This window comes from Arachis hypogaea, chromosome 12 (genome assembly GCF_003086295.3).
Source record: "Arachis hypogaea cultivar Tifrunner chromosome 12, arahy.Tifrunner.gnm2.J5K5, whole genome shotgun sequence".
Classification (NCBI taxonomy): Eukaryota; Viridiplantae; Streptophyta; class Magnoliopsida; order Fabales; family Fabaceae; genus Arachis; species Arachis hypogaea.
Window position 1 is genome coordinate 99,257,650 of NC_092047.1, and position 7,964 is coordinate 99,265,613.

The 7,964-nt window shown below is 37.9% G+C and overlaps 1 long non-coding RNA gene across 1 annotated transcript; it reads right to left on the bottom strand.

Annotated features, from left to right (window-relative positions):
- Window positions 1-293: 293 nt before the first annotated feature.
- On the bottom strand, window positions 294-7,056 carry LOC140177085 (uncharacterized). The gene is made up of 6 exons (XR_011868772.1): window positions 5,838-7,056; window positions 5,546-5,662; window positions 5,361-5,436; window positions 5,037-5,180; window positions 1,190-1,277; window positions 294-570 (listed from the first exon to the last, which is right to left on the bottom strand). It is a non-coding gene; the product is annotated as an uncharacterized lncRNA (long non-coding RNA).
- Window positions 7,057-7,964: the final 908 nt, after the last annotated feature.

Sequence of the window (7,964 nt, forward strand, 5' to 3'; positions counted from 1 at the left end):
AGACGAATTTTCAGACGGATTTTCCATCTGTAATTACAGGCAGATTTTCAGACGGATTTTCTGACGGATTTTCTGTCTGTAATTACAGACGGATTTTTCGACAAATTTTCCGTCTGTAATTTGAACTTTGGAAAATCATCTCACACTCTGATTATAAACAGAAAATTCGTCTGTAAATCCGTCAGTAATGTAAAATAGAATTTTTTTTATTTTTCTAATTACAAAATAAACTTGTTTTCATACAAAATAAATATAAATTTAATACAAATTTTTATCTAATTTGTATTCGAATTTCAAAAATAAACAAATTCATCGTATTATCAAACTAAAAGAAAAGTACTATAAACAAGCAAGTCAATATAATTCAAAATATAGACAAAATGTATTGATCATCAACTATAATTCCTAGTATATTATTCAACCATACTAAAACTATTAGCTATAGTCTTCAGTGTCATCTTCATCCTCATCATCATCATAGTCCTTTAGTGCATTCCTGATGTGGCGTGCCAGTGCCAGTGCCAGGATTATCCATTCCTGAGGGCTTGTATATTTGGAGTAAACCAAGTCCTACATATATAAAAAACATAACCGATTCAAATTGAAAAAGAATAAAACAACTTTTTTTTCACGGACTATTTTCAAGTTACTACTCACACCAAAAGACCATTCTTCAATAAGAGATTTGATCTAATTAAATAACCTCCCATTATATAAATTAAAAAAAAATGTATAGAGATTTATATATGCAGCTATGTAGGCTATTAAGAGATCTGATAATGTATTATTATTGTAGCAAGAAATCAAAAGTGATGAATAAGATATCTATATATCCTAGTTTGTATTATTCAATTTTAATTACATCAACCTAATTTGTATTTTAATGAAGAATTAGCACCCAGAGTCTATAAATGTGTATCTTGCACTCAGAGCAAAGTTAGACCTAAGATTTTGAGATTAATTGGACAGAGAAGTCAATCTTTGCTGAAGTTCAACAGCCTTGATTGATCTAGCATACTAACTTATTTGGATAAGCTTTGGTTCAATATCTATGTTCTAGGGTTGTACATTTAAAATCCAAAATGTGATTAACCGGTTCAATAGTATTTTCAATTGCAAGCTGTTTTCAATCTTCTCCAATTTGGATTGAAGAAAATCCCAAATAATTATAAATATTTGAGTCTTGTACCTGTGCTATACTCATGAGGTTGGAGCTGCTTGGCCCGGGCCTTATCAACCAACTCCTTCCACTTTCTTGATAATGTATAGACGTCAACCTACAACATACATCAACATACAATGCAATGTGTTCCATACCATAAGTCTAGACACTCAGACTAACAATTAAATTGACAAAGTGGCATTATATTATGTATTTGACCAGAATAAAATTCCAAAAGAATCAATGTGATATTCATGTAGCATCAAGCATTACTACAATATGGACTTCAGTAAAATAGATACATAAATCATGTATCTACGCAAACAGATTAATAATGCATTAGCAAAGTAAGCCAACAAAGAAAATATATATATATATATATATATATATCATCCTGTCCTAAAACTAAACCTAACAATGTAAAATTCAATGAAAATGAGAATACCGAAATCAAGATACCAAATTATCAAAGTGACAAATATTTTAGAATGGAGGAAAACAATGGAAAGCAAAATATAGAAATTCGAGTTATTTTTAGAAATATAGACAATGTAAAAAGCAGAGGATTTATATGTCTCCAGGGTTACTCGTCTAAACCGCTCTATAATGGTCTCTGTGTCAGTTCTGAAAAGGGGAAGGATAGATCTCACAGTAATTAAAAACTTATCTATTAATTTAGAAGGCAAGCCATCCCCATTTGCCCAAAATAGTTCCTTATCTATTATATTGAAGCTCTCATTATTTCAGTGATAAAAATTTACTCATGGAAATCAATATTTAGATACTTATTTACCTTATTCATATCTTTAAGGAATTATAGAATAAAAATAGTGGAAGATAATTACAAGGAAAGCGATTCAAATGAAACACTTGTATTTGTACAAAAGAGCCATGAAAACTGGGGAATAATCATGAATAAACTACTGCATTATAAAAAAGAGACAGACACACTAATTAATAACACAAAGCTCTGTGGAACGTAACTCCCATGGCATCATCCTCAAGGAGAGGTAGATAAAGATCAGTAGATGGTGACAACCACAGCCTCGTTGCCACGCTCGAACAATTCTACATTCTACATATAAACCACTAAATCTTGTTCCAGTACAAAGTACTGGAAGTCTAGAACTTTAGTATTCAAAATTTAATTCTTTTTATATATTAATAATTATCAAAGGTTATACATACATCTTCCTACAAGATCAGTCATTCACGTAGATATTACAAGTTTGATAGCGATTCTTAAATTATTGGTAACGAAGATTAAACAGCAAAATAATCATTGTGATCTATAAGTCAACTATCATTTGTCAAAACAAACTCACACCAAGTATTTGGCACAAAGACACTGATAGTGCACTAGCTAGCATCTACAGATTGAGCTTCTTCTGTTACTTGTAATAAGACCCAAAAGATAAAGGGTTAATGTTACCACGTAAGGTGGGATAACTACTCCACGACATAACTGTATACAACAACAAACAACAACAAAGCCTTGTCCCACTAAGTGGGGTCGGCTACATGAATCAAACGACGCCATTGTGCTCTGTCATGTATCATGTCTACAGAGAGACCGTTTACATGTAAATCTCATTTGACCACCTCATGGATGGTCTTCTTAGGTCTTCCTCTTCCTTTCGCCTTTTGTCCATCTTCTATCTCATCCACCCTCCTGACTGGATGTTCTATCGGTCTTCTTCTCACATGTCCAAACCACCTGAGACGCGATTCAACCATCTTTTCCACAATGGGTGCTACTCCAACTCTCTCCCTTATATCTTCATTCCTTATTTTATCCAATCGCGTATGACCACTCATCCATCTCAACATCTTCATCTCTGCCACACTCAGCTTATGTTCGTGCTCCCCTTTAGCCGCCCAACACTTCGTACCATACAGCATAGCCGGTCTTATAGCGGTGCGATAGAATTTACCTTTAAGTTTTAAAGGCACTTTTTTGTCGCATATAAAACCAGATGCACTCCGCCATTTTGACCAACCTGCTTGGATCCTATGATTTACATCCTGTTCAATCTCTCCATTATCCTGTATGATGCACCCAAGATACTTAAAACTTTTAACTTTTCGTAGGATGTTTTCTCCAATCTTCACCTCTATATTGGGGTTTTCCCTTCTCAGACTGAACTCACATTCCATATATTCCGTCTTGCTACGACTTATGCGCAGACCATACACTTCTAGAGCTTCTCTCCATAACTCCAACTTCTTATTTAGGTCTTCCCTTGACTCTCCCATAAGGACGATATCATCGGCAAAAAGCATGCACCATGGCACAGGCTCTTGGATGTGCTCTGTGAGTACTTCCAAGACTAATGTGAAAAGGTATGGACTTAAGGATGATCCCTGGTGTAATCCTATACCAATAGGGAATTCTTCTGTCACACCACCTTGAGTCTTCACACTAGTTGTGGCCCCATCATACATGTCTTTAATTGCCCGAATATATGCGATCCTTACTCTCCTCTTTTCTAAAACCTTCCATAAGACCTCCCTTGGTACCCTATCATACGCTTTTTCCAAATCAATAAACACCATATGTAGATCCCTTTTATTACTACGATACCTCTCAATCATCCTTCTTAATAGGTATATTGCTTCAGTGGTAGATCTGCCCGGCATAAATCCAAATTGGTTCTCTGTTACTTGTATCTCTTTTCTCAACCTCCGTTCTATTACCCTTTCCCATAACTTCATAGTATGACTCATAAGCTTAATCCCTCTATAGTTTCCGCAACTTTGTATATCCCCCTTATTCTTGTAGATAGGTACCAAGGTGCTCTTTCTCCACTCATCAGGCATCTTCTTTGACCTTAAAATCTCATTAAAAAGCTTGGTTAACCAGTTGATGCCTTTTTCTCCAAGACCCTTCCAAACCTCAATCGGGATATTATCAGGTCCTACTGCCCTGCCATTTTTCATCTGCTTTAGAGCCTCTTTTACCTCGAAGTCTCGAATCCTTCGATAGTAGTCAAAGTTTTGATCTTCTTCCCTTGTGCATAATCGACCAAGGCTCGGAAGAGTCTTCTGTCCCTCATTAAATAACTCGTAGAAGTAGCTCTTCCACCTTTCATTAATCTTCTCCTCTTGAGCCAACACCTCTCCATCCTTATCCTTTATGCACTTAACCTGATCCAAATCTCTCGTTCTTCTTTCCCGGCTCTTTGCGATTCTATATATACCTTTTTCTCCTTTTTTCGTGCCCAAATACTGGTAGAGACCCTCATATGCTCTTGTTCTTGCTTCACTTACAGCCACTTTTGTCTCTTTCTTAGCCGCCTTATATTTTTCCCAGTTATCTGCATTGCGGCATAAAGACCACTCTTTAAAGCATTCCCTTTTTATCTTTATCTTTTCTTGTATACTCGCATTCCACCACCAGGACTCCTTGTCTCTTGGTCCTATTCCTTTAGATTCACCAAAACTTTCTTTTGCTGTTCTTCTAATAACTTCTGCCATCTCCCTCCACATCTCTTCCGCGCTTCCATTCCCATCCCACTTTGCCTCTTCTCCTACCCGTCTTAGGAAGCTTCTTTGTTCCTCACCTTTCATCCGCCACCACCTCGTCCTTGGGTTCTTCGTATGATGTCTTTTCCTCAACTTTTGCTCAACGCGAAAATCCATGACGAGCACCCTATGTTGTGTTGTCAAACTCTCTCCCGGGATAATTTTACAGTTAATGCAAAATTTCCGATCGACTCTCCTCAACAAGAAGAAGTCGATTTGAGAGCTTGTCATGATGACATAACTGTATATATGGCATAAATCAGAAACAGGGAATTGTACCCAAAACAGGGAATTGTACCCAAAAATAAATAAATAAATAAATAAATAAATAAATAAATAAAATACACACCTTTGGATTGTGCTAAGTCCCCTGCTTCCCAGTACAATTGAGTCTGGTTTCAGATCTTCAATAGAATCCAGAAGTTTCTCTCTTGCATTACCTCAATCAAATTGGGTCCTCTTCGATCTTCTGAGGCTCAAATAGTCACAGTAGCTGTTCTTATTGAACACTAAATCAATTTAGCTATTCTTCAACACATGTAGACATATATCTTATTAATAGCCGAAAAAGAAACTTTGGTAAGAAATAAATAATTGTAAAACTGTTTACTAAGCACTGAAGAATGTAAGATCATAAAACTTAGTTCAAATTTGATACATTCAATATAAGCACCTTATTATCATATATAGACCAGTTAGTAATGAGTTCTGAAAGATGCCTCTTAGCAAGCCAAAAAGTGCACCTTCACCTGTACACATGCATTGCAATTAATTAATTAATCTGCATTCATTGCATCACCAGTTACTACTAATCTAATCTATTCTAAGCTGCTCATTACTCATAACTAATATACTAACATTGTTCATGTTGAGAACAGTAAGAAGCTGGTTTTTGTATTTCACTCCCTCACACCTGTGAATGGGTGAGGTTAAGCCATGGTGGTTTGTTTGATCCCTCTTTAGTGTGTTTATGACCTAAATCACCAGTCATAACAAGAACAGGAAGGAACAAGAACATGCATGCAAATTCCAGATAAAAAATCTCAGCAATTCAGATATATAGTTCATAAACGAATTTATTCTATATCACAATCATAGAAATTGTTATGTTTCAGATTTCACAAATTATAGGAATATACAAAATTCATACCTTAGAATTTGTAAATGAAGGGAAGCTAAGTGTAGCTCTAGCTTGCTTAATTAATGAATAATGTGTATGTGTGTGTACCCTGCCACGGAAGAAAACAGGTATTAGAGATCCCTTATATATAGGGGAGGAGGAGGAAGGGGCTATTTGCATGAGTGAATTGCATTGATTCGAGGGCAAACAATCAAAGCCATGAGCACACCCGTTTCCGAATGCCAACTCAATTCATTATTGTGGCTAGTTGGTGTGATGCAGTTCTACAATTAATACTTTGGGCCACCACTTCCGATCTATTTTACTCAAATATTCTTCTACTGATGATACCCTTGCAAGTAAAATAAACGAATAAAATTAACTGGTTTAGGATTCAGGTATACTGTTGTTCAAGAGTAACGTAAACATCATAAGAATCTAGTAGTTCATTTTTAACTGAGAGTGACTCAGAAAGAAACTAAAACGGCACTTTGTCCCCTCTGAGTAGCCTCTGTATTATGGTTCGAAGCCTCTCATCTGCTTGAACCTCCTCCTCTAGTTTATCCCACTCGGCTGACTGCACAATTGACAATGAAGAGAGCTGAAACTTCCGAGAAAGGGCATTGGCCACTGTATTTTCACTGTCCTCCTTGTGCTTTATGTCAAAATTATACCCAAGAAGCTTGGTCATCCATCATTGCTGTTTTTCCCCTCATATTCTCTGCTCTAGAAGGAATTTGAGGCTTTTCTAGTCCGTATACACAGTAAAATATTGTCCCGAAAGATAATGCCTCCAATGTTGGACTGCTAACACTATTCCCATGAGTTCCCTCTCATACACTGACTTAGCTTTGGCACGCTCTAATAGCTTTTGGCTCATGTATGCAATTAGTTTTTCTCTTGCAGCAAGACTGCTCCCACTCCTCTACCAAAGGCATCAGTCTCCAGAGCAAAAGGCTTAGAGAAAGATGGAACAGCCAAGATTAAAAATGTTGCCATGGCTTTCTTAACTACTTCAAAAGCCTCTTGTGCCTCCGTTTTCCACCCAAAATTGTCCTTCTTCAGAAGTTGTGGAAGCCCCACGGTCGATGAGAACAATCACTCTTTGACCCATCATTCTCCCTTGAACCTTGAAAGTCTTATGGGTAGTCAAATCCCAAAAACTATAAGAAGAGAGCTGCAACTCCATTGCCTCTGGTTTAGTTTCTTTTTCTTCAAGGCCCATGTCTCCCACCTCCTCAGCCACTTCTTCCTTCTCTACTTGGTCCAAAAGAATAATTTCACAATGCTTCATTTGTCACACATGCTCTGGTCCCCACTTCCCTCCACATTTAAAGTATAGGCCTTTTTCTGTCTCTCAGCCCATTCTTCTTGGGATAGTCTTCTCACTCCCTGCTGCCTAGACCTATTTGACCCACTACTTCTTACTCTCCCTAAATTCACCAAAGTGGAAATAGAATTTGGTCCAGCATTAAACTTAAAACTTTGTGTATTAGCCACACCCCCATTTCGGATCCTATTGCCCACTTGGACACTTGGGCCTTGCCGGATCCAGTTGGAGCTCCGACGCAGAATGAACCTATTACCCCTAGTAACTGAATCCACTCTTCTTCTTCCCAGAATCATCCCCGCATCCCGCCACACATTGTTTCGGTTTCTATCACTGTTGCGCGATCCATCAACTCTTGAAGGTTAAAAAAATCTGAGATTCCCATCTCTGCACACGCCTCTAGTTTCAATCCATTCAAGAAGATGCACATAAGAGCTTTGTGCCCCAAGCCATGATGTGTTCTCGCCGCCGACTCGAACTCCCGGCAATATTGGGCCACCGTTCTCATCTGTTTCACTGTCAAAAGTGGACCCATCAGATTCGCGATGGCACCAGGTTGGAACCTCTTCAGCAAGTCTTCCTTGAATCTCCTCCATGTGAAGAATGGAGTCTGTTCCTCCCACCATTCTAGCCACCTCAAAGGCCTCTCCATTGAATGCCAGCGTCACGTAATCGAGTTTCTCCCCATATTGAATTTGTGCCATGCGGAAATACCTCTCAATCTTCGCCAGCCACCCACACACATCCTCCCCGTCGAAGGTTGGGACTTCCACCCTCCGCTTTACCTCCACGCGCGGGGTTACCAGATTCTCGCTCTTCCTCTCCGC